Here is a 14,194-nt window from a genome sequence, read left to right on the forward strand (position 1 = left end):
ATCTTATTATAACGAAGGCGAGATTAAAGTCGTTAAACGTGTTATAGATGTATTACTCAATGTTGAAGAGGAAACACATCGCAAACAAAAGACTAGCTGTTTATGAAATTGGAGTAATTACTATGTATCAAGCTCAAGTTCATGAACTGAAACAGCACATTAAAAAAGACATGAAAATAAGCACAGTAGACGGGTTCCAGGGACAGGAAAAGGATGTTATTGTAGTCAGCACCGTCAGAAGCAACGAGAAAAACTCACTTGGATTTTCAGATGATCCCAAAAGGCTTAATGTTATGTTTACTAGAGCTAAGAGAGGCCTTATTGTTATAGGTAATAAAACAACGCTGAAGGCTTCATCCATATGGGCAAAGTGGCTGCAAAATGCTCCTGTTCTTGACACAGACGTTATAATACCAGCCGGAGAACAACAAGTTCTAGTCAGAGAACAGCAAGATGAGATTCTTTATCAGCGAAAACCAATGAATAAGAAATCCAAACGGAGGAAGTGATCTTTTTATCAGCTAGGACCGATCTCTCACGTATACATATCTATGTATTGTATATCGTTCAACTATATGCGCCACGTTGATATGACCTGCCCTTTTATGCTTTTATATTTGACATCAGGAGAATAAGTTGACTTCCGCTTCTAAGTAGATAAAACAAAGTTATTGATGAACCAGTGCTGTCCTTTTTTGACTATTTGTTATATACACCACATGTGGTCCAACGAAGTGGATATCACAATGACAACGAAATTATAAACTATCTTGAATGGTCACGCCTTCTGAACAAATTTAAGATAATTCAGTTAGATGCACCCGATAACTCGAGAAACAACAGGGATCACGGAATTACATGATAAGATCTTTGATTTGCTTAGAAGAAGAAGAGAAGGAGGAGGAGGAGGAAGAGGAAGAATTCGAAATAAATATCCAATGAAGAGTTTATTTATACTATATGATATACTAAATTTTATGATGGTAAAAATTTCAAATTTTAACTTGTTTTGCTAATGCTCCGTTTGTTCAAGGGTCTGCTTCACGGAAAATATTCGAGATCATGTATTTGGAAACAGCGAGAATTCTTCCTAGATGTTTATTTGCAAAGCTCTTCATATGAAATACATGTATAACCCTCAGGTCGAAAGAAAAGACATTGCATACATTATGGTCTTTCTTTTAAATGAATGCAATGTAAATCAAATTATCCATATTTTTGACGCGGAAATTTTGTTGATTTCACATTACCACCCGATTTCAGGATTACAAAGGAAAAAATAGCCAAGGCAAAGGATCGTACGTCCAAAGAAGTGCGTATTTTATAAGAAAGGGCATTCGTGTAAAGTCTGCAGCGCATAAATATTTAAGATCGTGAAAATAGATAAATATCAAAGAGCAAGAAAGATAATAAAAAAAAAACCACAAGATAAAGAAATGTTAGTGAAGTATAAGATATGTTCATACAGGCTTCAGACATTTCTATTATGTGCGATACTAAATCAAATCACACACCAAACAAATCATACGTCAGTTTACATTCAGTCCATATTTCGCTACTGTGTTAATCAAGACAATAGTTATTGCAAACATATGAATTGATGGAAATACTCGATGTAAATTTATGATTAAACATCTTTCACGAAGAAATATAGTAGAAATCAACGTGAAACAGTTTGCATTTCGGGAATTATAGACACAAAACGACGTGTGTGACAGTTAACATTTCCTTTGAGTATTTCGAAACATCAAAAGAAATTATTCATATAAAATTCTTCATAATTCCTGACATTTCCATACCAATGAATTTTTTTTCTTACCTGAAGACGCTTTATTTCGCACATTCTCTCTCTAATGATGAAGATCTTGTAATGAAGTTTTCACCGATTAAGAACATGCAACAATACAATCGGATACTTATTAGACACATAAATGGACGATATACTGCCAAAATACAGTGGGAAGATTGTCGTAACAAGCAGATAAGTCGAATTAAAAACGATCAAGATCTTCTTCACAATTATGGAAATAACATACAATCAGGGGTAGAAAGTAAGCGTAGAGAAAATTACTCAGAAATTAGTCACTTATATAGACCACACATCAGTCTCCACCACATTGTCATCAGATTGAAAGTATACTACTTTTCCATGATCCTGTGATAAAAACAGCATCCACAACCATATGTAGATATTGTATATGACTGCGGTTTCAAGGCATAAAAAATATCTTTATTTGAATGATTGTTTGATGAATGTCCAATCACAGCTCAACGACTTGACCTCAATATTGCGGCATTTAGGTACTACAAATTTGCCTTCTGTATTCAATTTGATATTTAAAAAATCAAATGTTATCCAGACGATCGTGACCTTACACGATTTCCATGCTTATCAGATCAAAAACATAAATTCTTAAAATCCGTTCTTTCTGAAGCGAAGTACTCATTATTCAGATTGAACGCTGTAATTGTAAAACACCTAGGTCTACTCTACATCAGTGTGAAATAACAGAACTAGTAAGACAAGTGTTTTTTATCTCTACATAACAGTTGAGAGTATACAGTTTGATTTGACAGCTAACATCAAACCAGACTAACAGGCATAACTTTGAAATCAAACAATATAGTGTTATGCGAAATGATCAAGTCACATGCAGACAGCGATAAAATTGAAGTAACAAAAGTCCTGCGAATGCATCCGATGAAATGTATTTTCCACCAAAAGTGCCAAACCAAATAAACGGGAGTTCTGAAGAATCTACGTTGATATTTGACCTGTTTGATCCGTCACTGTCTGGGAAAAGATATGAACACATTTGCAAGTTACAAATTTGAGGGGAATAAAGATTTACCGGAATACATAATAATAGACTAGAGGAGATCTTACCAAGACATTCGAAGTAAAATTCGACATATAATGGCTGCTATAAACCGTAAATACATATATTTTTTATGCAGTGACTGTCAAGTTATGTTGATTTAGATTCCTTGGGCCAAGCTGCAACCGATATCTTTATCAAATTGTGTAAAGGAAATACGCGAGCTGATTGATGGTTTAATTGGCAGTATTTTTATATTGAGAAGCAATACCTTCTAGAAAAATAAAAACAATCGATTATGGGTGAATGGACTGACCTTGCTGATAACACTTTATTTCCAACTTCAATACGGCTTCATTACAGCCAATTTTATTTCGCTTAAGTTCTGGGTTCAAAGTATTTGTCAAGGTGTCTTAAACACTGTTTGCTCGTAAATTACACGCAGAAAGGTTACAGAAAGAGCATATCTGACAGGAACATAAGAAAAGCATCAGAAAAGTTTTTGGAAATTGATTAGCATAGATGTTCTTTGCATACTTGCTGTAGAAAGAGTATGTCACCAATAACTACCCGTTTATATACACAAACACAGGTCCAATAGATGAAGATCAACTTACATCGTCTCATCTTCTATACGATCCCTATATACCCAGACGACAGAGAACCCACATCAAAATCTGTTTAATAGATTGAAGACTGCAACATTTCTGTTCAAGATAGAAATCCGAGTACCATTTGTCGCTGCAAGAGTTGCATAAATGTCCGGTATACATGGCGACACTGTTACGGTTGTTGGCGTGGTTCTATTTACTGAAGAAGCGCTGGTCCTTATGCATTAAAATGACGTAATGTTGGTTACGTACATATTCGAGCGAGCTGTTTCTGATAACTTCGCGACAATTAAGCTATTTTCACTTGATTTAATTAAAGTAACACTTAAACACATATTTCACGTACATCCGCAAATATGTTTAAACTATTTGTTCATGTTTCGGTGCGTTACCTGTAAAAATCAGTTATTCATTGAAAATTCTTATCTACATTTAATTATGTATGTAATATTATGAAATAGTATCTTGATTTGAAATTAGAACCTGTAAATTTCTATTTAATGATCAGAGACACTAAAAGAATTTTAAGTGAAAATTCAATCTATTCACAAAATGACTTGTAAAGATACCCGTGTTACTTCTCACAAGATTTCATTTTGCTTTCTTTTTTAACCATAATCGTATTAATGTGCTTAATTTTGCAAGCTATTTTACAAGACATTGTTCTAGTGTTTGTTGTTTCCATAATCAGATGTAGATGTACATTTATCAATTTTATCTATGTTGTTGAATTGTAATTATGGAAACACTAATAAGGAAATTGATATCAATTTTGAGTGCATTGTTGTATAATTATGCATTGTTCGAGTTCAAATGCGCTTGAATATTACGTGTATTACAAAGCATTTGAACGATAAATCGTGCATTTTTATACTACATGTATAATGTAAGAATATATCGATTCTAACATGCTAACAAGAGCACCGCTAGGCGGAGCATTATATGCCCGAAAGTGTTTTTTTTTAGTAAGGATGAAGCATTTGTAAGACATGTGACCCCAAAATCAAAAGGGGTCTTCTACCTTATATGGACAATCATCCTAAGAAGTTTGAATATTGTGGGCCAATTGGAACTTTAATTATGCTCTAGAAACTGTTTTCAGTATTAAGGTAAAAGTGACTTTGACCTTTGACCTTGTGACCCCAAAATCAATAGGGGTCTTCTACCCAATATGGACAATCATCCTATGAAGTTTGAATATTGTGGGCCAAATGGAACTTACGTTATGCTCCGGAAACTGTTTTTGGTTTTAAGGTAATTGTGGCCTTGACCTTTGACCTAGTGACCCCAAAATCAATAGGGGTCTTTTGCCCAATATGAACAATCATCCTATGAAGTTTGAATATTGTGGGCCAAATGGAACTTAAGTTATGCTCCAGAAACTGTTTTCAGTTTTAAGGATATAGTGACCTTGACCCTTGACCTTTTGACCCCAAAATCAATAGGGGTCTTCTACCTAATATGGACAATCATCCTATGAAGTTTGAACACTGTGGGCCAAATGGAACTTAAGTTATGCTCCGGAAACTGTTTCCAGTATCAAGGTAATAGTGACCTTGACCTTTGACCTTGTGACCCCAAAATCAATAGGGGTCTTCTACCCAATATGGACAATCATCCTATGAAGTTTGAACATTGTGGGTCGAATGGAACTTAAGTTATGCTCCAGAAACTGTTTTCAGTTTTAAGGTCATAGTGACCTTTGACCTTTTGACCCCAAAATCAATAGGGGTCTTCAACCCAATATGGACAATCACCCTATGAAGTTTGAATATTGTGGGCCAAATGGAACTTACGTTATGCTCCGGAAACTGTTTTTGGTTTTAAGGAAATAGCGACCTTGACCTTTGACCTTGTGACCCCAAAATCAATAGGGGGCTTCTACCTTATATGGACAATCATCCTATGAAGTTTGAACATTGTGGGTCGAATGGAACTTAAGTTGTGCTCCGGAAACTGTTTTCAGTTTTAAGGTCATAGTGACCTTGACCTTTGACCTTTTGACCCCAAAATCAATAGGGGTTTTCTACCCAATATGGACAATCATCCTATGAAGTTTGAACATTGTGGGCCAAATGGAACTTAAGTTATGCTCCGGAAACCAAATTGCTAACGGACGGACGTACGAACGGACAGACAGACAGACGGACGCCAGGGGGTATAACATAATATGCCCTTTCGGGCATATAAAAAAGAGAACTGGTAAACATATGCCGAATAACATTGAGCGTAGAAGTAATTGTCTGACGTCATTCGGTTTATATTTACGCCATACATCACGTAATTTATGACATGTAAACATTCGTTTTTTATGCTTTGCATATATCACTTGATATTGTCCTGTAGATTTGTTTGATAGGAGAATAATGTGAAGTGTGTTAGAATGTATGATATTTATTTTTAAATTTTATTGATAAAAACAAAATTACAATAAGCTGAAGATGTATTCAGGAATGTTTTTTGTAAATGGTGTATTTACTTAGTATTTGTGTGATATAAATATGATGTAATTTATCATATAATCATTTTATCAACTGATATGCTGTTATATTTACTGTAGAATAGAACGTAAAAAGATTGGTACCTTGTTACTCGCCAGTGACATTGACCATGAAGGTCAAACGAATAAATTTTGCTTGAGTTTTGCTACAATTGTCTATTACTTATTTATGAGTGGATTTTCTTCATATTTGGGCACAACCACCCTAAGAGAACTGTCTTTAAAAAAATCGGACTAAGTTGACTTTGACTTATAGATTATTGTAATTTTACAGTTTTTCTTGTGCTATAATTAATTGTCTATGACTTTGTAATAATAAATTATATTGTCATCATACATGTATACTACAATTGTTGCCTTGACACAAGTCACCAAAGAAGATTTTATTGAACTTGACATTGACTTAGGTCAAAAATGGTGAATTTCGCTCCATTTGGCCATAACTTTGTTTGTTATTTATTTATGGATTGATCAATACTTGGACAAGGGAATCCTTATGACAAAAACCGTTTGTTGAATAATCCAAATGTGATCTTTATTTGACACTGACTGTCAAGGTCAAATTATTGAAATTTGCTTTAATTGTCATAAATTTGATCTTAACTTACAGATTTGATTTTTAATTGCACCTAAAACACATATGACAAAACCGACACGTTGAATTTTTCCTGATATGACTTTGGCTTTAAATTGACCTTCCCTGTCAAGGTCAAATTATTGAACTTTGGTTTGATTGTCATAACTTTGTTATTTATTTACAGATTTGATTCATTCTTGGACAAAGAGCACTTGTGACAAAACGGACATGTTGAATTATTCTGACATGACTTTGATCTTCATTTTGACTTTGAATGTCAATGTCAAATAATTGAAAATTTTCTTAATTTGTCATAATTTTGTTATCTATTTATGGATCTGATTCATTCTTGGACGAAATAACACTTATGAAAAAGTCGACATGTTGAATTATTTATATATATATGACTGACTTAATTGACCTTGCACGAAAGTGTCATAACTATATATTATTGATTTATGGATTTGATTGATTCTTGGAGTGAACTTAAGGCCACTGATTACTTACTTAACTAACAGGATGAAACATGTCACCTTGACCTCTGAATGACTTTGATAAAAAAAATCAATATCAAATATGAAATTTGAATTTAATTTGTTTAGAAAATTGCCGTCTTCAGGAGCGCTCTTCACTATAATATTTTGCCTCTATTTTTGAATTTAGAAATAAGAAAAAGTCAAGTGAGGCCCCGCTTGGCGGTGACTCTTGTATGTCTCTATCGAGCTTCAGAAATTTTGTTTCTTTATATCGTTATACATTGTATTTTTTCTTTAACTTGAATCAGCAATTTTTGTTGTAGATAAAACAATTATTCTTTTAGGAAATTGTGAAATGTTTAACACTATTTAACCAGTATTTCTATTGCTGAGAATAAAATAAATGTTTAAAAATACCATACGTGTGTACTAGTGTATGGACCGCTAAGCATACTTTCATAAAACTCAGCATGGTCCTTTACGAAATATATCATGGTTAGATCGTGTAATTACCCACCGACTTTCCTGATCTGCAGGGCATAGTTACACCATGGGAGGAAGCAGGGAGGGCATTTAGGCCCAAGGGCGGTTGCAATCATGTCTTTGCTCACCAAAATCTAGATCAACAAATGTCAAAGTTAAATTTTGCATCTATGAATGGCATTTAGTCTAAATTTCAAAGCTGTAGCTTAAAGAAAATGGGTCACATGGTTTAAGTTTTAACTATAATCATAAAAGGAAAATCCATGACCCTTAAAGTTGGGCCAAATTAGACCGCAGAGCTATAGCTTGAACAACCTTGGAAAGGCTCCTTAAGACAATATGTTATACCAAATATATGTCAGATGAGAAATAGACAATTTAAGTTTACTTTATATATATACTTTATAAGGAACATTTATGACTCCGAGGTTGGGCCAGTTTAGAAACCAGGGCTATTATTTGAACAAAAATTGGTACAATATTCCATGCCAAATAATTAAGCTTTAGTCTTAATGGTTTTAGAGAAGAACTGTTTAAGTTAATTGTTACTACAACGAAAATCCACGACCCCCTACCGCCGGTATAAAACCAATTTAAACATAGGTTATACTTTGCACCATGAAAGCTGGAAGTTTATATTTGGCATGAAACATTGTTTAGTGAACCGCTACCAAGTTCAAATTATAGCCCTGGGGTCTAAATTAATCCCGCCCCAAGGGGTCATGGATTTTCTTTATTATATACCTTATATAATTATATAGTACAAGAGGGTCATGATTGATGGTCCTGAGTCGCTCACCAGAAACAACTGCTTTTCAGTAAAAGATTAAAGACTACCTAAAGAATGCTACAGACAAAAGTTTGATGATCATCCATCAATTAGTTCTGCAGGAAGAGACCTATTTCTTTTTTAAGTTTTAGCTGCCCCTAAAAGAGACCATTCAAATTAATATGAAAAAATTGATAAAAGACTACCTTAGAATGCTACAGACAAAGTTTGGTGATCATCCATCAATTATTTCAGTAGGAGATGATGTTCAAAACTTTTTTTTCTATTTTTAGCTTCAGCCGCCCCTTAAAAGAACCAATCAAATTAATGTGAGCAAACTTGATAAAACACTACCTGAAAATACTACCGACAAAATTTGGTGATCATCCATCAATTAGTCTGATGTTAAAAAGGTTTTTCTATTTTCATCTTCAGCGGCCCAAAAAAGGAGCCAATCAAATTAATATGAGCAAACCTGACAAAACACTGCATATATATATTTATAAGAATGCTAATGACAAAATTTGGTGATCATCCATCCATTAGTTCTGTAGAAGGTATTTCTATTTTTAGCTTTAGCGGCCCCTAGAAGGGTCCAATAAAATTAATATGAGCAAACTTGACAATTTCCTCTCAACAAGAAGGCTATGACGGCCCTGGAATGCTCTCCTGAGATACGTTGCAAGAAAAAGTCACACTTTTCAATATCAAAGTCGGTAAAAAGGTAAAATTGGGTTTGTAACTTTTCACCCAAGCTGCATTTTTTAGATATTATAATTTTCTACTTGTCTTCTGCACAATGCTTCATGACAATTATCTAAGTTTTAGCATAGTAATTTCACACAAGAAACTGTATGAAATGTGTATCACTCGATACAAACTAAGTCACTATCAGGACGGGGCCAATTTTGGATGTTCACTAGGAAATGCCAAATAGCTGAGATCTTGGCATTTGTAGTTTCAAAACAAGAACGTGTTTGTTAAACACAAATGCCCCCGGCTAAGATTCTTGTCAGTAGCAATATTTCAAAAAATGTTTACCCATTCACTCAGTTATGGACAGAAAAATTGCCAAAAAATTGTAAAAACAAATTATATAGCTTGACAAAGTCATAGCATTTTGTAATTGTGAAAAATATAAGTTGCCAAGTCATTGCTCTGACTTGTGAAGATGAAAAATATTCAACTTCATGCAAGTTATCTTCCTACCAAATATGAAATACATCTGTCATTAAATAAAGGCTGTATGGGCAAAAGTGTAAAAATCTATTTTTAGCACTGGTGACCTTAACCAAACTCACCCCTAACTCTATCCAAAAGAAGAATACTATGTAAGTTATCTTCCTACCAAATATGAAATACATCTGTCAATAAATAAAGGCTGTATGGGCAAAAGTGTAAAAATCTATTTTTAGCACCTTAACCAAACTGACCCCTAACTCTATCCAAAAGAAGAATACCATGCAAGTTATCTTCCTACCAAATATGAAATACATCTGTCAATAAACAAGCATTTGATAGTATTGCGGGCAATACAGTAGTCCCCTACCGGTCCCTCAAAAAGTTCTTTAATTGTCATACACTCCTGTGTATTGCCATTTATAATGAATTTGAGGATGAAGTCTGTATTTGAAAATATCAACCACAAAACATAATAAAATAAGTTTGTCTATATCACAGTAATGTGTTAAGTTTCCATGCTTAGTAAGGAAATTATGTTTATACAACCTTGTCATATTATTACGATGTGGGATTTTAAAGTAAATCCTATAAGGAATGAAGAAGTTGGAGTGAAAATACTAGTTTCTTGAAAAAAATCTAAGTTCAAGGGGGACATAATTCTAGAAATAGTCTTGCTAGAGTATTTAACCTTCTCAAAAATATCTAGTGATAATAAGAAACATATATATGAAGTTTGAAGTAGATACATAAGGAAATAAAGAAGTTATTTAAAAAAGACAACATTTTTTCCCCTAAAAAATCTAAGTTCAAGGGAGATAATACTGATATTTTTTGTGCTAGAGTTATAAACCTTGTCACATATGATGTGGTTGTTGACCAGAAACTTATATTTAAAGTTTGAAGTAAACACCTTAAGAAAATAAGAACATATAGTGAAAAAGCTGAAAAATTTAAATCAGAAATCTTGAAATTCAGGCTTTTTGTTGCCATAGCAACCAGAATTTTCAACATAGGAAGAAAAGAAAAAGATGTGCATAATGTCCAGACTGCCATCGGGTACCCATATTTCAAGTTTCATAAAAATATTTTCAGTACTTTTTGAGTTATCACTGGATCCAGTTTATGTGTTAAATTTGCCATATTTTCAGACTATTTGTTGCCATAGCAACCAGAATTTTCAACATAGGAAGAAAAAAAAAGACGTGCATAATCTCCATACTGCCATCTATCCATATATCAAGTTTCATAAAAATATTTTCAGTACTTTTTGCGTTATCGCGGGATCCAGTTTTGTGGACGGACGGACTGACAGACAGACGGACAGACAGACAGACGGACGGAGGGTAAACCTAAAGTCCCCTCTTTACCGGTAGGGGACTAATAAAGGCTGTATGGGCAAAAGTGTAAAAATCTATTTTTAGCACTGGTGACCGTAACCCAACTGACCCCTTACTCCATCCAAAGGAAGAATACCATGCAAGTTATCTTTCTACCAAATATGAAATACATCTGTCAATAAATAAAAGCTGTATTGGCAAAAGTGTAAAAATCTATTTTTAGCACAAGTGACCTTGACCCACTGATCCCTACCCCAATCAAAATGATGACCATGCAAGTCATCTTCGTACCAAAGATAAAATATATCTGTCACTTAATAAAGGCTGTATGAGCAAATGTGTAAAAATCTATTTTTAGCACTGGTGACATTGACCCAACTGACCACTAACTCCATCAAAGTTTATGTTTCTATCAATTATAAATAACATCTGTCTATAGAATAAGGTCAATACATCTGTAAAAATGTAAAAATATATTTTTAACATTGGTGACCTTGACATTGGTAACATTGACCTTGACCCAAATGACCCCTTACTACACCCAAAGAAGGAGGACCTCCCTTGGCATGTTTGTATTAAACTAAAACATCAACTAAAATATAAAGGCTGTATGAGCAAAAATGTTTATATTTATTTTTTAAACCAGTGACCTTGACCTTGACCCTAGAGACCGCTTACTCCACAAAAAATTAGAAGACCATCAAAGGTATCCACCTACAAAATATGAAAGATATCAATAAGGAAATTAAGCAATAAGGAGAAATTTAAAATAAATCCAACTTGCCGAAATAGGTTAACCAGACAAGGCCTTAATTTCAAAGTGAAAAAAGGGAAATAACTGGGAAATATGGATGACACAGTTATATAACTTGGCAATATCATGTACTTTGTATTGATAAGTAAGTGTGGAAATAATAAAGCCATTAGTATTGATAGAACTTAAGATACAAATGTATTTCCAACTTGCCGTTTTAGGTTAACCATTATTCATTTTCTAAGTGCTGAAAAGGGCAATAATTTGGTAAATATGAATGCCAGGGTTATGTGACTTGCCCAGATCAAGTACTTTGTATTGATTAGTAAGTGTGTAAACTTAGAAGCCATTGGTACAGGTAGAACTTAAGAACAAGAGCGATCAGTAATCACATGTGTCGCCTCATGATGGCCAATTTCATGTTGGGACAAATTTTGTGACAGACGGACAGACAGATGGACAGTGCAAAACTAGACTTGGTACTGATCATTCCTGTAAAGTTTGGATAAAATTGCACCAGAAGTTTATGAGGAGTAGTCCGGACAAGCTTTTGCATATCTGGCAACACACAGAAAAAAACACCTTTTTATCAAAGGGCCATAACTCGGCCAAAAATCATTCAACCAGAAAACCCATGCAATATGCGCAAGGACTTGAGCTACAGATCAATCCTGTACAGGTTCATTGAAATTGCATTAGTAGTATAAGAGAAGTAGTCCGGACAAACTTTAAAATTAACAAGAAGCGCCGCAATGCGACGAAAACCAGGTTTTCAACGACCAAGTTTTGATGTGACAGCAATCAATAGGTCAAAGTGCACTGAAGTTATTGAGTAGATACTGAAAATTCTATTGTAAGCAAATTTCCTTGACCTTGCTCCCAGATATCTAAGTGGCAATCGAAAGCTGCCACTCAGCAAGTTCGGTGTCAAAAGGTCAAAGCAAACTAAACTAACTGACATGAAAACTAAATACATTAACCTTGATCACAGACACCTGGGTAGCAATCCCAAGCTGCCTCTTGATATAAGCTACCCATTCATCAAGTTTGGTGTCAATAGGCCAAAGCAAACTCAAGTTATTGAGCAGAAACTGAATTTCTATTTTTAGTAACAGTGACCTTGACCTTGATCAAAGACACCAGGGTAGCAATCCCAAGATTCCTCTTGATATAAGCTATCCATACACCAAGTTAAATGTCAATAGGCCAAAACAGTCTCAAGTTATTGAGCAGAAACTGAATTTCTATTTTAGTAACAGTGACCTTGACCTAGATCACAGACACCTGGGTAGCAATCCCAAGCTGCCTCTTGATATAAGCTATCCTTACAACAAGTTTGGAGTCGATACACCAAAGCAAACTCAAGTTATTGAGCGGAAACTGAATTTCTATTTTTAGTAACAGTGACCTTGACCTTGATCACAGACACCTTGGTAGCAATCCCAAGCTGCCTCTTGATATAACCTATCCATACACCAAGTTTAATGTCAATAGGCCAAAGCAATCTCAAGTTATTGAGCGGAAACTGAATTTCTATTTTTAGTAACAGTGACCTTGACCTAGATCAACGGCATCTGGGTAGCAATCCCAAGCTGCCTCTTGATATAAGCTATCCAAACACCAAGTTTGGTGTGAATAGGCCAAAGCAAACTCAAGTAATTGAGCCGAAACTGAATTTCTATGTTAGTAACAGTGACCTTGACCTAGATCACAGACACCTGGGTAGCAATCCCAAGCTGCCTCTTGATATAAGCTATCCATACACTAAGTTTGGTGTCAATAGGCCAAAGAAAACTCAATTTATTACGCGGAAACTGAATTTGTATTTTTAGTAACAGTGACCTTGACCTAGATCACAGACACCTGGGTAGCAATCCCAAGCTGCCTCTTGATATAAGCTATCCATACAACAAGTTTGGAGTCAATACGCCAAAGCAAACTCAAGTTATTGAGCGGAAACTGAATTTTTATTTTAAGTAACAGTGACCTTGACCTTGATCACAGACACCTTGGTAGCAATCCCAAGCTGCCTCTTGATATAACCTATCCATACACCAAGTTTAATGTCAATAGGCCAAAGCAATCTCAAGTTATTGAGCGGAAACTGAATTTCTATTTTTAGTAACAGTGACCTTGACCTAGATCACAGACATCTGGGTAGCAATCCCAAGCTGCCTCTTGATATAAGCTATCCAAACACCAAGTTTGGTGTGAATAGGCCAAAGCAAACTCAAGTTATTGAGCGGAAACTTAATTTCTTTTTTTAGTAACAGTGACCTTGACCTAGATCACAGACACCTGGGTAGCAATCCCAAGCTGCCTCTTGATATAAGCTATCCATACACCAAGTTTGGTGTCAATAGGCCAAAGAAAACTCAATTTATTGAGCGGAAACTGAATTTCTATTTTTAGTAACAGTGACCTTGACCTAGATCACAGACACCTGGATAGCAATCCCAAGCTGCCTCTTTATATAAGCTACCTACACACCAAGTTTGGTGTCAATAGGCCAAAGCAAACTAAAGTTATTGAGCGGAAACCAAAAGTTGACGCCCGCCCGCCCGCCGACTTCGGCATTACAATAACTCCGGTTTTCGTTGAAAACCTGGTTAAAAATTATTAAAGGGCCATAACTCTGACAAAAATCATTGAACCGGAAAATGCTGACAATATGCACAACTACACT

This window comes from Ruditapes philippinarum, unplaced genomic scaffold (genome assembly GCF_026571515.1).
Source record: "Ruditapes philippinarum isolate M1 unplaced genomic scaffold, ASM2657151v2 ctg991_1_1_1_1, whole genome shotgun sequence".
Taxonomy (NCBI): Eukaryota; Metazoa; Mollusca; class Bivalvia; order Venerida; family Veneridae; genus Ruditapes; species Ruditapes philippinarum.